Here is a 15025-nt window from a genome sequence, read left to right on the forward strand (position 1 = left end):
GATTGTAATTGACATGAGTATTTTTGTCCTATTTGGTTAAGAATAGGCTTGTGCACGTATACATATAGGTTAAGCAGATACTTGAGTTATTCTTTTTTGAATGTGTAATTGAGATGTGTTAAGTGGCTAAGTGTTGTGAACCTATATGATTACATTGGGTTATGAGACACTAAAGGACTAAGCAATCCTCGAAGACCTTATCGCCTACTCTAAGGTATATAATGCATTGGTCATTGTATGATGGGATAGTCATATCATGTTAGGTGAAATTATGACCTCACCATTGTTTTCATTTGAAAATTAAGCATGACATAGAGAGATGCTATTGGATGTCAAGTTGACAAGGGGTGGACTTGTGATGGCTAATCCTGGGTGTCAACTGGACCACAGATTAACTGAAATGAGATTTTTTTTCAATAAGTCATGTTTTTTTTGTTTTTTTTTTTTTTATAAGGGAGATCTTGATTGGATCCTCTGAAGCTGGAAGACACACCCTAAATGTGAGTGTTACCTTCTGATGGCAGCCATATAAAAGACCAAGGCAGAGGAGAACGCCAGGCTTCTTGCTGCTTGCCTTCTCTGTCGCTGGTGAGTTCATCTTGCTGCTGTAGACTGAAGACTAGCTGATCTCTTGGAATTTGTCAGACCTTCAGCGCCACATTGGGACTACTGAGACATCCAGCCTCGTGGACTGAGCGACTATGGATTCTCAGCCTCTCCAGTGTGGTGCAGCCATTGTTGGACTACTTGGACTCTATCCTGTGAGCTAAGCTGATAAATCTCTCTATATATATTCATTCTACTGGTTCTGTTTCTTTGGAGAACCCTGACTAATGCACTAGCAAATGGGTTTTCACTTACCCAGCTCCCTTGTAGCACTTGCAGATCACTTCCACCCTGCACTGAGCATGTCCAGTTCCAGGCATGGAGTCAAAGATAACAAGGGAGGTCTCCACTGCCACAAACGTTCAGATATAGTTACTTGCTAATGTGACTCAGTGAATTACATAATTATATAATCTTGTCTTTAAAACACTGTGTGTGTGCGTGTGTGTGTGTGTGTGTGTGTGTGTGTGTGAGTGTGGTGTTGTTAGGGATGGAACCCAGGACCTCGGGCATACTGAGCACAAACTCTGTCACTGAGCTATACCCTAGCTCTCCACATCTGTACACCAAACATTATTTGTTTCAAATACAACAAAACAAATGCTGTGAAAGAAGTGATTAGAAAACTCCACTATGGGAAGGATGTAACTGTTTTCTGTTCAAAGGATAGGGAAAGGAGTGCCGAAGGTTTAAATAAGCTTTGTGTAATTTAGAAACAGCACATTTACATGTTATTGGATTTCAGTATGCTTCTACTCTTAAGTTTGGCAAAAAGCATCTAACAAAGTGAAAATATTTCAGTATATATAATATTTCAAAATCAGAAAGAAATGATCTAAAGAGAGAACAAAATAATCATACATATACATTGTGACCAAAGACAAATGCAAGCTAGTGAAACCCAATACTCTTAAAAAGCCTACCGTGCTTGTTCTTTAGTTGCTTTTAAAACTGCATAAAATGTACAAGAATATACTGCCTCTTATATTTTAAAAAGAGAGCACTAATGAAAATAAGAGGAGTTTAGGAATATGTAACTATTCACACCAACTACCTATTAGAGCCAAAGCTTTTATGAATGAACCTTTGTGATCCAAATGGCAGCAATTATTAAATAAGCTGACAATTGAGATTACTGAACTTGAGCATTCTTCCCTACACTGCTAAGTTTTCACTAGTGTTCAGGGTCATAATAACTGTCCTATTATAGGCATGCTGCTGGCAACACTATTATTTTAACATTACCACCAAGGGCTCCCTCTGCAGGGTATGCACTGTGTGCCTGGCATAGTGTATTTCTTACACACCAACACATTCAATGCTTTCAGCACCCTGAAAAGCAGCGCTGTTGTCTACATTTTGCAGAAAAGTAACACTATCAATACTTCCAGGTTGAGTGTCCCTTACCCAAAATGCTTGGGACCAGAGTATTACAGATTTGGGCATATTTGGGGATTCTAGAATATCTGCATGGTACACTGAGATATCTCAAGTCTAAATGTAACTCACTTATGTTTCATGAATACCTTACACATATAGACAGAAGGTAATTTTATGGAGGATTTTAGTGGATCTATGTTTTTACTGTGACATAAGGGCATAAGTGAGTTTTTCCCTCTTGGGAAAGAATCCTGTCAGGTCTCAAGTCCAGTGGAAATATTCACATATTCATGGGCTGGGAAGCAGCAAAGTTGCCACTTTACTTAACTCATTAGTAATTCTAACAGTCCAAATTAAGGACATTAAATATAAACAGAAAGAGGGTTTAGACACACCAAACAGCCAGGAAGGTGCACAGAGCTGGGAGAAGAGCATTCATTTCAGGGCCAACAGAGATGGTGAGAAGGGGAGCAGGTGCTAAACCAGCCATGACAGAAGCACATGGCCAGGGATGGGGCACTGTTCTCAGAGGTAGTTCCCACCAGCTCCTCTCATGCTGCCCCAGCTGCTTAAGAAAGGGTTAGAGTGCATGTGCCCCAATTAGTGGCTGACCCAGAAGGGACTCCACAAATAGGTGCTAAGTGATTATACAGAAATAAGGAAGCAAATGGAAAGGAAGGAAGGAGGGAGGAAGGAAAAGAGATGGAGAAGCTGAAAAACAGGAGGCAGGAAGTCTTCTGTTCAACAGACAAAGGATTATATTTATTTACAATTGGATTTATAAGTGAATTTGATCATTTAAGTTATGATTACCTTCTAGGCCATGGAGAGTCCTGACAGCTTTCAAGTCATGACTTAGAATAGGCAGGAAGGGTCTTCTCGGTGTCCAACTTGGGGATTTCTAAAAGGAAATGGACAAAGACTCACCCTTTTGCTGGACAAGAAAAAGTGATTTAAAAGCAGTAGTAAAAAGAAACTACTTTCATTGAATAATATAAGATACTATCATTCCCAATCTACCTAGAAGTCCTGCTCTAACAAAGCTACTCTAGCAGACTTTAAGTTGCTTTGAGAAAGAAAGAAAATCAACTACAGGAGAGTTTTCTCTTTGCACTCAACCAGCCACAAGAGACTTGAGAACCACTGTGGGTTTTGCACTGCTCCAAATGTAGCATTCCCTGCAGGACCGACCAGGGACCTAGCTCATGAGATCAGGTAGGATATGATTCATGGGGTTGCTCACATACCATAGCAAAACTGGAAAAGAAACAGGTATCTGTGCTTGAGGAACTCAGTTGTAAAGGAAGCAAACAGTAAATGCTGTGTCTTGTCCGTCCCCCAATGCTACTCTGACCTGCGCTCATAGATAAGAATGTTCCTGTTTGTCATAGATTAAGGACAGACCTTAGACTATGCTGTGCCAGATATTGAGTAGATCATGCTTCATTTGAGGAAGAAAAAAGCAGAATTGACTGGGCCTTAACCAACGTGCTGCATTTTACAGAGGTGGAAGAAATGGAGGTTTGAGAAAAGCCACTCCCTAGATCTCTTGGGTGGGTGATTGCTTTTACTATATTTGGGGTCAGCTACATGAATCATGAGTGTGACTGGTATTCAGACATCTAGCAACTCATAAGAAGATTCAGTGGTGGAAATTTTAACTGTCCCTTACGCTCCCATCTGTTTTGTCAGATGCCACTAGAGCAAACAACTGCATCTTTGTTTACTTGAAAGTGGGAGGCAGCAGACAGGGAAAGTTCTGGTTGCAGAGATACCTTCTTTATTGATATTTACTGTGTGTGCATGGTCAGAATAATCGATAGTAAAGTACTTTCAGAAAGTGCTTGCAACTGCAACAACGGTGGTTAAGAACCTCCTCCCTCAAGTTTCTCCCAGATTCCCAACCATTATGCACTCCTTTCTGGGGCAATGTGTAATAAAAGAAACACATAAAGTTTATTAGTAAAACTGCAAATCTTGACCTAGATTTTGTGTAGCTTAAAAAAATGAGGGGGAAGCCTGAAAATGTCTACTTCAATAACAACTAAGAGTGCTGTGGCACCTCACTCTCACCAGTGAAACTTTCTAAACAACTTCTGTTCTATCACTCAGCAATGCTCAAGACCGCAGAGTAAAATTTCCTACTCAACTGAAAGAGAAACAGACTCCAAGTTCTGTGTTGCTTTGGGGTCCTTCAGTGCATGTAATTTAATGGTACTATTTTATACACCTGTGGATGGGATTCCACGAAGTCCAATGAATAAAACCATTTTTTTTGGTCTTTTTTTGAGACAGGGTCTCCCTGTAGCCCCAGCTATCCTGGAACTCACTATGTGGACCAAGCTGGCCTTGAACTCACAGAGATCTGCCTGCTTCTGCCTCCCGAGTGCTGGGACTAAAGGCGTGTGCCACCACGCCCAGCTTAAAACCATATATTTTTAAGATTTTAATTTAAATCTAAAATGCATTTAAGCCAAATTTAATTGGCTGTGACTCAAAATAAAACAAATTATTTTATACTATGCTATGTTGCAACCAGTGTTTTTTATTTTGGCTCAAATTTTCTTTTTCATCTTTTTCATTTATTTTTACCTTTTTCATACTTTCAAAGAGAGAAAATATGAAGAACTAAATTCTCTTTTGATTCAGAGATATTAAAGTCACAAAATTATGGCTGTGATAGAAAACAACACAAGTAACAAAATGCAGACTCAGGTCTATCACCAAAGCTGCCATGTGAAACCAGAGCCATTCTAATAAAAATAACTCATACTGCATGCTTAACACAGAGATCTTATGACTATGTGCACCAGCTGATCCATTTTTAATAAGGAAATGAAACTCCAGAGTGGTTACGAGCCTGTTCCAAAGTCACACAGCACACGTTAAAGTGCAGATTTCCTAGATGCCAATCTAGTGCTCTATTATGTCAAAATCGATCTTTAATTTTCATAAATAACCTCTTAATTGTTTATAATTTTATCTTTAGTGTAAAATAAAAATATTCTACAAGGCTAAACACCACTTGGTAAGTCAATAAGCACTTGATCAGTTATCTTGTGTGTAATTGATTTTTGTTCCACTGGTAATGCCAGATGATGGGACTAAGGCCCATAGGAAACTGAACTAAAATGCAGAATACTCTTAGCTGTGTAACCTATATGCAGGTACTCTAATAATACAATTTCCCTCTCTTGTTCATAATCAGATCATAATGATACAACACATTTTCAAGTAGATTTTATAGATATCTACCAAGCAAGATGAAGTAATCCACAGTGAAAGCTTACATAAGCAATTTTTAAATTTTTTATTTACTATTTTTATTTTATGTGTATGCGTGTATTGCCTGCATGTAGGTAAGTGCACCCGTGTCATGCAATGTCTGTGGAGGACAGAAGAGGCTGTTGGATTCCCTGGAACTGGAGTTAGGACAGTTGTTAGCTGCCATGTGGGTGCTGGGATTTGAACCTGGGTCTCCTGCAAGAACAACCAGTGTTCTTAACTGCTGAGCCATCTCTCCAGCCCCTACATAAGCAATTTTCAAAGTAAGACTTCAGGATGATTTATTATCAGATCCACCAAATCAGAATTTGCATTCTCTAAAATTCCAGAATCACTCGAGGGCACTAAGTTTATTCAGATCAGCAAGTTATGATCACTAGTTACCTGTTCACTCCCACTTTACATTGCTTATTGTAGATGCATGTAATTCAAAAAGTCTGAGACAGTAATCTGCTTACTTCAGACGGAGGAACACTGCCTTTACAGTAGTCCAGAGGTGAGCTTCACTCAGGATAGATGCATAGATGAGTGTGTGTTGACAGTGAAACAGTGCTTTGTAAATACACAGGTGATTTCCAGAGAGTGTGTGAACTGTGACATTCAAATAAGCAAAAGCTACGTGAATGTGCCAGGAAGGATGAAAGCAAAGAGCAACTAAATAGGGCAGCAGAGGACAGATCCCTCTACACATGCTCCAAGAAGAAGCAGTCTAGGAAACAAAGCCTCCATTTAGAGAGATTTATTTCTTAAAACTTAGAAGCAATTAAGTACAATCAGCCCTCTGTATTCTTGAATTCTGTATCTGTAGATTTAGCCAACAGTTGATAAAAAATATTTGTGAAAAAATTTCAGCTTCACCAAATGAATATAGCCTTTTTTGTTATCATTTCCTAACAAGAAAGTATAACAAGTACTTATACAGCATGTGCACTGTAGTAGTATTATAGGTTCTTAGAGATGATTTAAAGTATATGGAGGATCTGTAGGGTCTATGAAAACAATGCTATCTTATACAAGGGATTTGTACATCTATAGAATTTTGTATATAAAGGGAGTCCTGGAATCAGGTCCCTGAAGAGACCAAGGTACAACTGCAGTCTCCTTATTTCTTCATATAAACTCATATAAAACCATAGAAACATGTTATAAAAACCCAGACACAAACAACCATACTAAGGGAGAAGCAAAAGGGGCTAGATTTCAACATGCTTTGTCAACAAAGAAATTAAGTATCATGCTAGCATACAAACAAAATCTTCAACATAGAGAAATAAATCCTTATGAGATGCCATGATACATCAACTACAATGGCTAAATTTAAAATCTGAAAACACAATTACAGAAAATTCAGAATGTTCTAGGTACTTTGAAACATAATTTAGCAGTTACTTCTGAAGCAGAGCACACACCACCTGACCCATCAATTATCCTTCTAGGTATGAACCCAAGAAGAATTAAAATGCATGGATTCCACACAAATATTGACCCAAGAACGTTAACAGCAGCCTTATTCATGATAGCCCCAAACTTGAAATAATGAAGATGTCCGGCCACTAGTGAATGGATTAACTAACACGCATGCATAGTACTCAGTAATAAAAAAGAAAGAATTGTTGCTGCATCTGACACTATAATTGAGTTTTGAGAGCACTTCATTATAGGAAAGGTGCCAAATAAAAACAACTAAATGTCTGGTCCTACTTATTTAAAATTTTAGCGAAGGCAAAACTCCATCAGCATCAGATCAAGAATTGCTGTGATTGTGAGCAGAGGGACTGGCTACACAGAGGAAGGAGAGGATACATGGAATAATGGGAATGTTATATACTGTGACTGGAGAAGCAGGCATCTGTGCAGATCTGTGGAAATCACTGGGCTGCATGTGGAAAGTAAGTAAGTTTAATTGTATATACATTAATTGTATATACACTGTGCCTGAAATAAGTGGCTTTGTAAAAAAACAACTTCCTTATCACTGCCATAAATGTGGGAATTTATACTATCATTAGTAAGACATGAAAGCCCTTCATGGGACTTTTGGATATCCTCAACTACTTAAAAAAGGATTACTGATCCGTGATGGCTAAGTGCCTAGAGACCACCAAAAAACAAACAAGCAAACACAAAACTGCTTACAGAGAAATTAAACTCTTCTCTTGTTCTACAATTTCTACTGGACTGTGGCCTTATTAATAAATACATTTCTAAAATTAGCCTGGTAATGTCTACTCTATGACCAACCTCTTCAATGTAAGAAGATAGACGTCCTAAAACTTGATAATTTGTGGAGGGCAAAATATGGGAGACAGAAGAGATCTCAAAAATAAATTAGGGGAAAAAAGAATGTGGAGATTTGAAGAACTGTGAGGAGACTGTGAATCAACTCCAAAATGATCCTTAAAAACTAACAAGTATTTCCTGATGGGCTTCATGTGCTGGTTATTACACTAGATGGAAAAAGACAACACAATTAGCCAAGAAAGTTCTTTCTCGCACAAAGTTCACCATATCAAAAAAAAATGCAATGCCTTTTACGGTAGAAGTTATATATTGATGTATCTGCAGAAGTTCTTGAGTTTATCATTCAACTGTTAACTGTGGCATATATAGCACTGCAATTGCAGGTTGTACTGTCAGATGTATGATGTTCAGTACAAAAACATGCAAATCCTGCTGTGCTCTGTAAACCGGTCAGCACAAGTAAGATAACGGTATGCTGTGGGTGAGCTCACAAGCTTCCTTCTAAAGCCCAGTTTAAGGTATCTAGGTCTTTTAAAATGGTACTCATCTTCCACCACCAAAGTCTGAAGCTGGCGCCTGAGACTAAAATGGCCCAGCACCTACCAAAATGGTAGAAGTGCTGGGGACTACTAGATCTTGACAGAGACATGGGCAGATAGAAAGGGGAACTAAAATATTTAATCAACTACTGAAGTTCTTTAACATGAAAGTGGACATGGAGAAGTCAGCATTCTGGGAAGCACAAGTATCAATATGGCTCATGAAGACAGCAATGAAGCAACTGAATAATCTCAGGTTTGAAGAGCCCGGCTCATAAAGCATGAAGACCTGGAGGCAGATATGAATTTAGTAAATACCCAACTCCTAACATTTAATAGAGGTGATCCTAGGTCATTATCGTTACATCACAATCTATTTCCTAATACCCAGGCTTTCAAATTCCACATGACAGCAAAACTGATCTTTTCCAAGGCCACCGTGATCATATCCTCCCTCTGTCATCGCCTCCCCAACCCCCACGTGTTTGCATACTGCAGACACCAGCCCACTCTCCTTACACTCTTTCAAAGCTGCCAAAACTCGGCTATGATGGCAGACAAGGTCTCTTATGGACTGACCTCATTGACCACTGTCCCTCACATGCCTTGGTCACAGATACTCAGAACTGTGGAGAATTTCAGTAGGCCACACTTTTTCTTTATTCGTACTGTGCATATCCCATCTGCTGTCTAGGACACCCTGCTCATATCTGGGTATGTCTAGAAATGTCAGTCCATCTATCCTTAGCTCAGATCTTCCTGTCTTTGTGCCCCAGCCTCTCCAACCTTTATCACGTGCTCCTTTCCATGCCCTGGTGCCTTGCTAGTCCCCATGAAGATATTTCCTTCAGAAAAGATGGTTTACTGCTGTTTCTCCTACCTAGCCATAAACCTTACCTGGTTATCTCAATCCCTAGAACTGAGTCCAGGAAATGACACTTCATGTTTGTGAATGAGTCAGGGTTTCCAAGACAGAACAGTGCACTGCTTTCCTGGCCTGTCTCATCTGATCCATTCAGTGGTATACCAGTTTGAGTTATGTGACAGCCAGAGTAACTCCAATCAAATACTGTTTTGAGGCTACTGAAGACAGGTTAACAACTTTAAAGAGAGGCTGCCTTTAGTTGGGACACAGTAAACAAGTCAATAGGATTATACAAAGAACATTCCTAAACATTCTCGTCACCTGGGTTTAAATCCTGTCTCCATGGCATGGTGCAACCTTGAGCAAAAAGCTTTATCTCTAAAGACCCATCTCTGTGTCTACAATATGAAGACAATTATAGCCCTCATCTGAAAGGTCACTGTGAGGATGAAATATCCATGGACTCACACAGGTATCTGTCAATTCAACACTAGCTGGCCATGTAGCATTGGCCCTGATAGAGGTAGAGGTAGGTCAAATCCTGACTACTAGTGTGACAGGCAGGCCCTGGCAAATCTCCTTGGGCAGTGGGCTTTTTCATCCACAAATGGAACTCACTCCTACTTTGGAGGAAAGTGTTTTGACAAAATATGTAAAAAAATTCAAGATATATAGGAGGCATTTAATAAAGTTTTTTCCTACTCTTCTCTGACCTTTGATTATGGATCACTGATTTCTGAGAAACCTAGAAACTTTCCTTCTTGTTCTAAAGAAAGACAGGATTATACAATTAATCTTGAGCATCAAACTAAAACAGTCACAATCATCTTCGTGTTCCTCACATGCTTCTTATACCTTAAAAGAAGTCTTTTCTTGGGCCGGGCGTGGTGGTGCAGAGGCAGGTGGATCTCTGTGAGTTCAAGGCCAGCCTGGTCTACATAGTGAGTTCCAGGACAGCTGGGGCTACAGGGAGACCCTGTCTAAAAAAGAAAAGAAAAAAAAAAAAAAGAAGCCGTTTCTGTATGCCAAGGATTAATTTATTTGGAATGAGTTGAAACAGGTATCCTAAATACAGGGTTTTATAGAAAAGAAATAGCATTCTGAAAAGTTTCATTATGTTTACACAAATGAAATTCATTCATCCTATCACTTTTATTCATGGATTCTCTATAAACAGCACTTAGCAAAAGTGCATATGGTCAAAGAAATGCTATGTCCACATTAGAATGTCTAGAGGACATCTTGCTGCGTATATATGAAGCACTTGCTACAATGCCAGTGACACACGTCTTCTGAGGATAAATATGTACCTGCTTGCAAATTAAAAAAGGATGTATCTGATCTCAAATAACACACTTTTAAGAAAGAGTGCTACATATCCCAAATGCTTATTTTCACACTCTTAAAAATGGTATGTAGCCACACAGCTTATACAAACACATTATTTTAAAGCTAACATGTTATTAGCTGCATATGATTCAATTAATAATTGTGTCAGTCCCCTGGGTTTCAATGACTATGAGTCAGGAGCTAGAAATAACTCATTTAGAAAAGATCACAGAAATTAAGAAGCAAATGTAGACTTCATATATAAAGTTCCTGGCCAAACAGGAAACTTTGTGTGGTTGTGTGGGCCTGCTACTTAGATCCAGATATGTGACTATAGTGACTGACACAGTCTGTAGAATTGCTAGGATAGGCAGGAAGAGAGAACAGATAAACCTCTTTACTTTTGTTTTAATTTGTATAACTCTGCGATTTCCTAAATCCAAAATACAGTAGAAGGTACTTTTATTACTACCCCAGTGCTTCCACCGTCAATGGACTGCTCTATATGACAGAAATGGTTGTAGAAAACATGTACTTTGTGGTTGTTCAATTTTCATATGTCAAATATCTTATTAACTTACAGAAAAAACACAGGAATAATCAATTCTTGATCACCTAGGGCAGAAAAAGTTAATCTTACCTTGAGGCTGATCTTTAAAGTATTATTTTTAAATGAGTAGCTATTAAATTAGTCACTTTGTTGCTTGAAAAATAAAAATTGCTGAATATCATTTAAATCACCAAGAAACTGTGTCAACAAGTGTCTGTTCCCTATTGTTATCAACTGGCAATTTTCCATCCTTGCAAACATCTCCAATACCAAAGAGAAAACATCAATGAAATTCAAGTCTTTTTTTTTTTTTTTTCCTTTAAAAAATTAGGGCAGAGCCACGCTAGACAAATCTTTGACCTCCACGTGGAGAACTTTCTCAAAAAATAGTATGTAGAACTGAGGAACACAATAAAGTCTTCTCTGCCTCTACATATCTCTAAACACATGTACACATAAGCATATATACCCACATGCACACACAAACATACAGCCCTACAAACAAACACATGTACACTCCCAATATACATAGAAAAATTAGGGCTGGAGATGGAGCTCAGTGGCAGAGTACTTGCCTAGCAGGTTTAAGGCTTGAGTTCTATCCTAGCACTAAAAAGCAACGGCAATATAATCTTTATAATATATTCAGCACAGGGTTCAGGAAGTATCACCTAAGCTGCCTGAAAGGCAACAGGCACCAATGCCCATTACTTCTAAGGACACAGCTTTCCCACATACTTCTGCTTCTTGAGAGACTAATTACTAACAACCCCTGAACTTGGCCCTCCTATGAAAGCTAGATGTATAATCGGAGCCCTCTTCAACTGCTTTTCTGAGCAGGTGGCACTGTTTTCAAAAAAAAAAAAAAAAAACATTTCTAGTCTTGGCTTTCCCTAAGAAAAGCTATTCATTTCCTTAGTAAGCAAATGTACAATAATGCCAAAATCAACACCAGTATTTTCTGCTATCCTATGAAACTGATCATCTTCTCCATTTTAAGCTAACTACTGGATGCCTAAATGCATTCACAGTGTTGTAAATCATCACTGCCACACATCTCCAGTACTTTTTTCCTCTTGCAAAACCTAAATGTTCTGCTCATTAAGAAACTCCCCATTCTTTCTTCCCCAGCCCTGGACACCTCAATTTTTGTCTCCACTAATTATGGCAGGTACTTCGTACAAGTAGAATAGTATAGTATTTGTCTGTTTGTGGATGGCATGGTGATGTGTACCTTTAATCCCAGCCCTCGGGAGGCAGAGGCTGGTGGATCTCTGCCAGATTGAGTCTACCCTGGTTCTCATGACTTCTAGGTGGGCTGCGACTAGGGAGACCTGGTCAAAAATCAATCAACAAAAAGACCAAAAAGAAAAGAAAAAAAGAGAAATGAACGAGGCATATCAGATTATGGGAAAAAAGAAATCAATCTACCGACCAAGAAGCTCAGTGAATCCCAAGCAGATCAATACAAAGAAAAACTCACCTGGGCGTATCACGAACACACACACACACACACACACACACACACACACACACACACACAGAACAAGGAAGGCCAGAGTAAAACAATATATTTAAAGTGATAAAAGGCAAAAAGGGTAGCCCAAATTCTCATTAAGAACAAGGAAGGCCAGAGTAAAACAATATATTTAAAGTGATAAAAGGCAAAAAGGGTAGCTGTTACATTAAATACTACACTTGGCAAAATCAATTCTGAAAAGTGAAGGCAAATTACAGAAGTTTTTGGTTACATGGAACCTGTCTCTCCCATCATACCAACCCTAAAAAAGAAGTTTTGCCCTAAACTAAAACTAGGAAAGTTTTCCCGACACCACAATAGACAACAGAGGAAGCACCTGGTGCTTTAAGGAAATAATACCAAATAGAAACTTGATTCTCCAAGAAGGGACAAAAGACACAAAAATGGAAAATGTGTAGCTACATATAAAAAAGTTTCTTAAAGCAAAATAAAATCAACGCATTGTGAGGTTCCAACATATATAAAAGTAAAGTATAATTATACAAAAAGGTTAGGAAGATAGTAAATGGAAACATCGAGCTTGACTTTCTCACATTGAACGAGAAGTAATTCAGCACTAAGTCAATGTCATAGATGAATACATGGCTATGTGTCTATGCAATATTAGTATCTATTCTTCGATCAGTAAAAAATAAAATTAATAAGATACATAAAATATTTGAAAATATTTAGTTGAACCAAAGTGAGGCCGAAATAAGAAGACAGTAAGACAACAGACTTGAAATCAACTATATCTTTTAATTTTTTGAGATAAATAATGCTTAGGTAGTATGAAAAGCCAAAGAGAGATGTACTGGGTCAAAAGTCTACTGAAAGATACACATACACACACACACACACACACACAATATGAATGTATGTGTATAGCTGAACACTATAGAAACAAGAAACATAATGCCAGGCAAGGGAAACCTCCTTTTGAGTTGTTGGCCAGGGTAGTCCAAGAGACTCCACAAATAACACAGGCTATTGCCACAGTCCTTGATTTTCTCCCAGAACTTAAAGACCCTATTGCAGAAGACAGGACATGCTTTAGACACAGGACTTGGAGCAATGGAGCTGGGACTGACCTGTAATCCTCCTCCCTAAAGACCAGCTCATAGTATCAGAGGACACTATGCAAGTTGCTAAGGGAGAAAATCAATCAGAGGCCTAACCCCAGCTGTAAAGCCTAACAACCACAACAATGACCAGCACAGCAAATTATTGCTATTGGTGCAATAGTGGCACTTTTATCTTGGGGGCAAACAACAGCTATCTAACTGGACTTAAAGCCTGCTCAATGGGAGGGAACTTGTGTGGTACTGTAAACATAGCCAAATACAAAGAGCTGGAGAGGTCACAGATCCTAGAGAAAAATCTACATCTGTCACATCCTAGACAAATGTAATTTCTTACTGTATACTAAATATGCATCATTATATTTACAAATGAGTATAGCAGTCACCACTAATCAAAGAAGCTTCTTGTTGCAACAGATAGAGACTATCAGAGTTCCACATCTAGTCAAATGTAGAAAGTGTCTGTGAGATGCCCAGTCCTAAGTGACACATCTACAATGCAACCTCTACAACTAAGGCTCACAGAACATAGCAGATCAGGGGCAGAAAGTATATTAATGCATCTCTTAACTATCACCAGCAAAGCTTCCTCATGCAACAGAAAGGCACAAGTGCCAAAAATATAGAGAGTTAAGGCCTGCAGAGTGTGCGTCCCTGGACAGGACTCCTACATTAAATCTCTGCCACCCAGGGCTCAGAGGCCACTGCAGAAGAGGGGGCAGAAAGACTGTAAGAGCCAAAGGTGGTGAATAACCACAAGGAAACAAGAGTTTTCCAGGCAGCTAGGAATTTGCTCATATGAACTTCCAGCAATGGTGACAGTAGGCACAAAACCAGCACAAACTCAAACTAGTCAAAAACTCAGCAAAGAAGTAGGGAAAGAAGTCCCAACCTTAGCAGAGGAATGAGCAATTCATCACTGCTGGGTGAGAGAGAAAGTTGGTCTTCTTTAAGGGAGTGATGCTGAATAGGCCGGCCAGGCTCCAGTGGATACAGCTAAGGATACAAACTTGACCAGAGCAGTCTTAACATATGACAGAATACATAAAATCTGGTTGGGGGTGGGGAGTAATAGGGGGTATAGATAGGGGAGGGAGTTTAAATATGATCAAGATACATTGTATGAAATGTACAAAAATTCAGTAAAAAATTTTTAAAGAAGCAACACTTAACTATTCACTATTTATAAGAAATAAAGTATAAAATCAATGCATGTGAAAAATGAGAAAAAGAAGAAATTATGCATTAATCCTAAGAAAATGGACATGACTACATTAATATCATATAAAGTGAATGTCAAGAGAAGTTCCCAGAGCTAAGAAGGGGACATTGCCTAAGGACAAGAATCAATTCAGCACAAACACCTGAGCATTCTAAATGTGTATGTACCTAATTGTAGGACCTCAAACTAAATGAAGGGAAATCCAGAAAAAATGGAGACAGAAAGGAAAATCTATAATAATAGTTGGAGATTTTCAGCTTAATAATTTATTGAAGACAAAATTTTGAAGATGAAAAAGATGCTTTTTAAAATGCATCTATCTGTTTAAGCACCCAATATTCTTTTCTTCACATTCTATAGCTCTTGAAATGGCAATAGAAGTTTAATGAGATTTCTTCGAGCTGGTA

General features: G+C 38.6%; 1 protein-coding gene across 3 annotated transcripts in view; it reads right to left on the minus strand.

Moving 5' to 3' along the window:
- The window catches only part of Fam110b (family with sequence similarity 110 member B), a 160868-nt gene that overhangs the window by 125139 nt on the left and 20704 nt on the right, over nucleotides 1-15025 (minus strand). For 2 of the 3 annotated variants that reach the window (XM_017797562.2, XM_029562381.1), the window contains exon 2: nucleotides 2800-2887. The exons of the other annotated variant lie outside the window; for it this stretch is intronic. The gene's annotated coding sequence lies outside the window, so the exon portion shown is untranslated. The remainder of the gene's footprint in view (nucleotides 1-2799; nucleotides 2888-15025) is intronic. 3 annotated transcript variants of the gene reach the window in all.

The sequence above is a fragment of the Nannospalax galili genome, unplaced genomic scaffold, assembly GCF_000622305.1.
Source record: "Nannospalax galili isolate Female #2095 unplaced genomic scaffold, S.galili_v1.0 scaffold1095, whole genome shotgun sequence".
NCBI lineage: Eukaryota > Metazoa > Chordata > Mammalia > Rodentia > Spalacidae > Nannospalax > Nannospalax galili.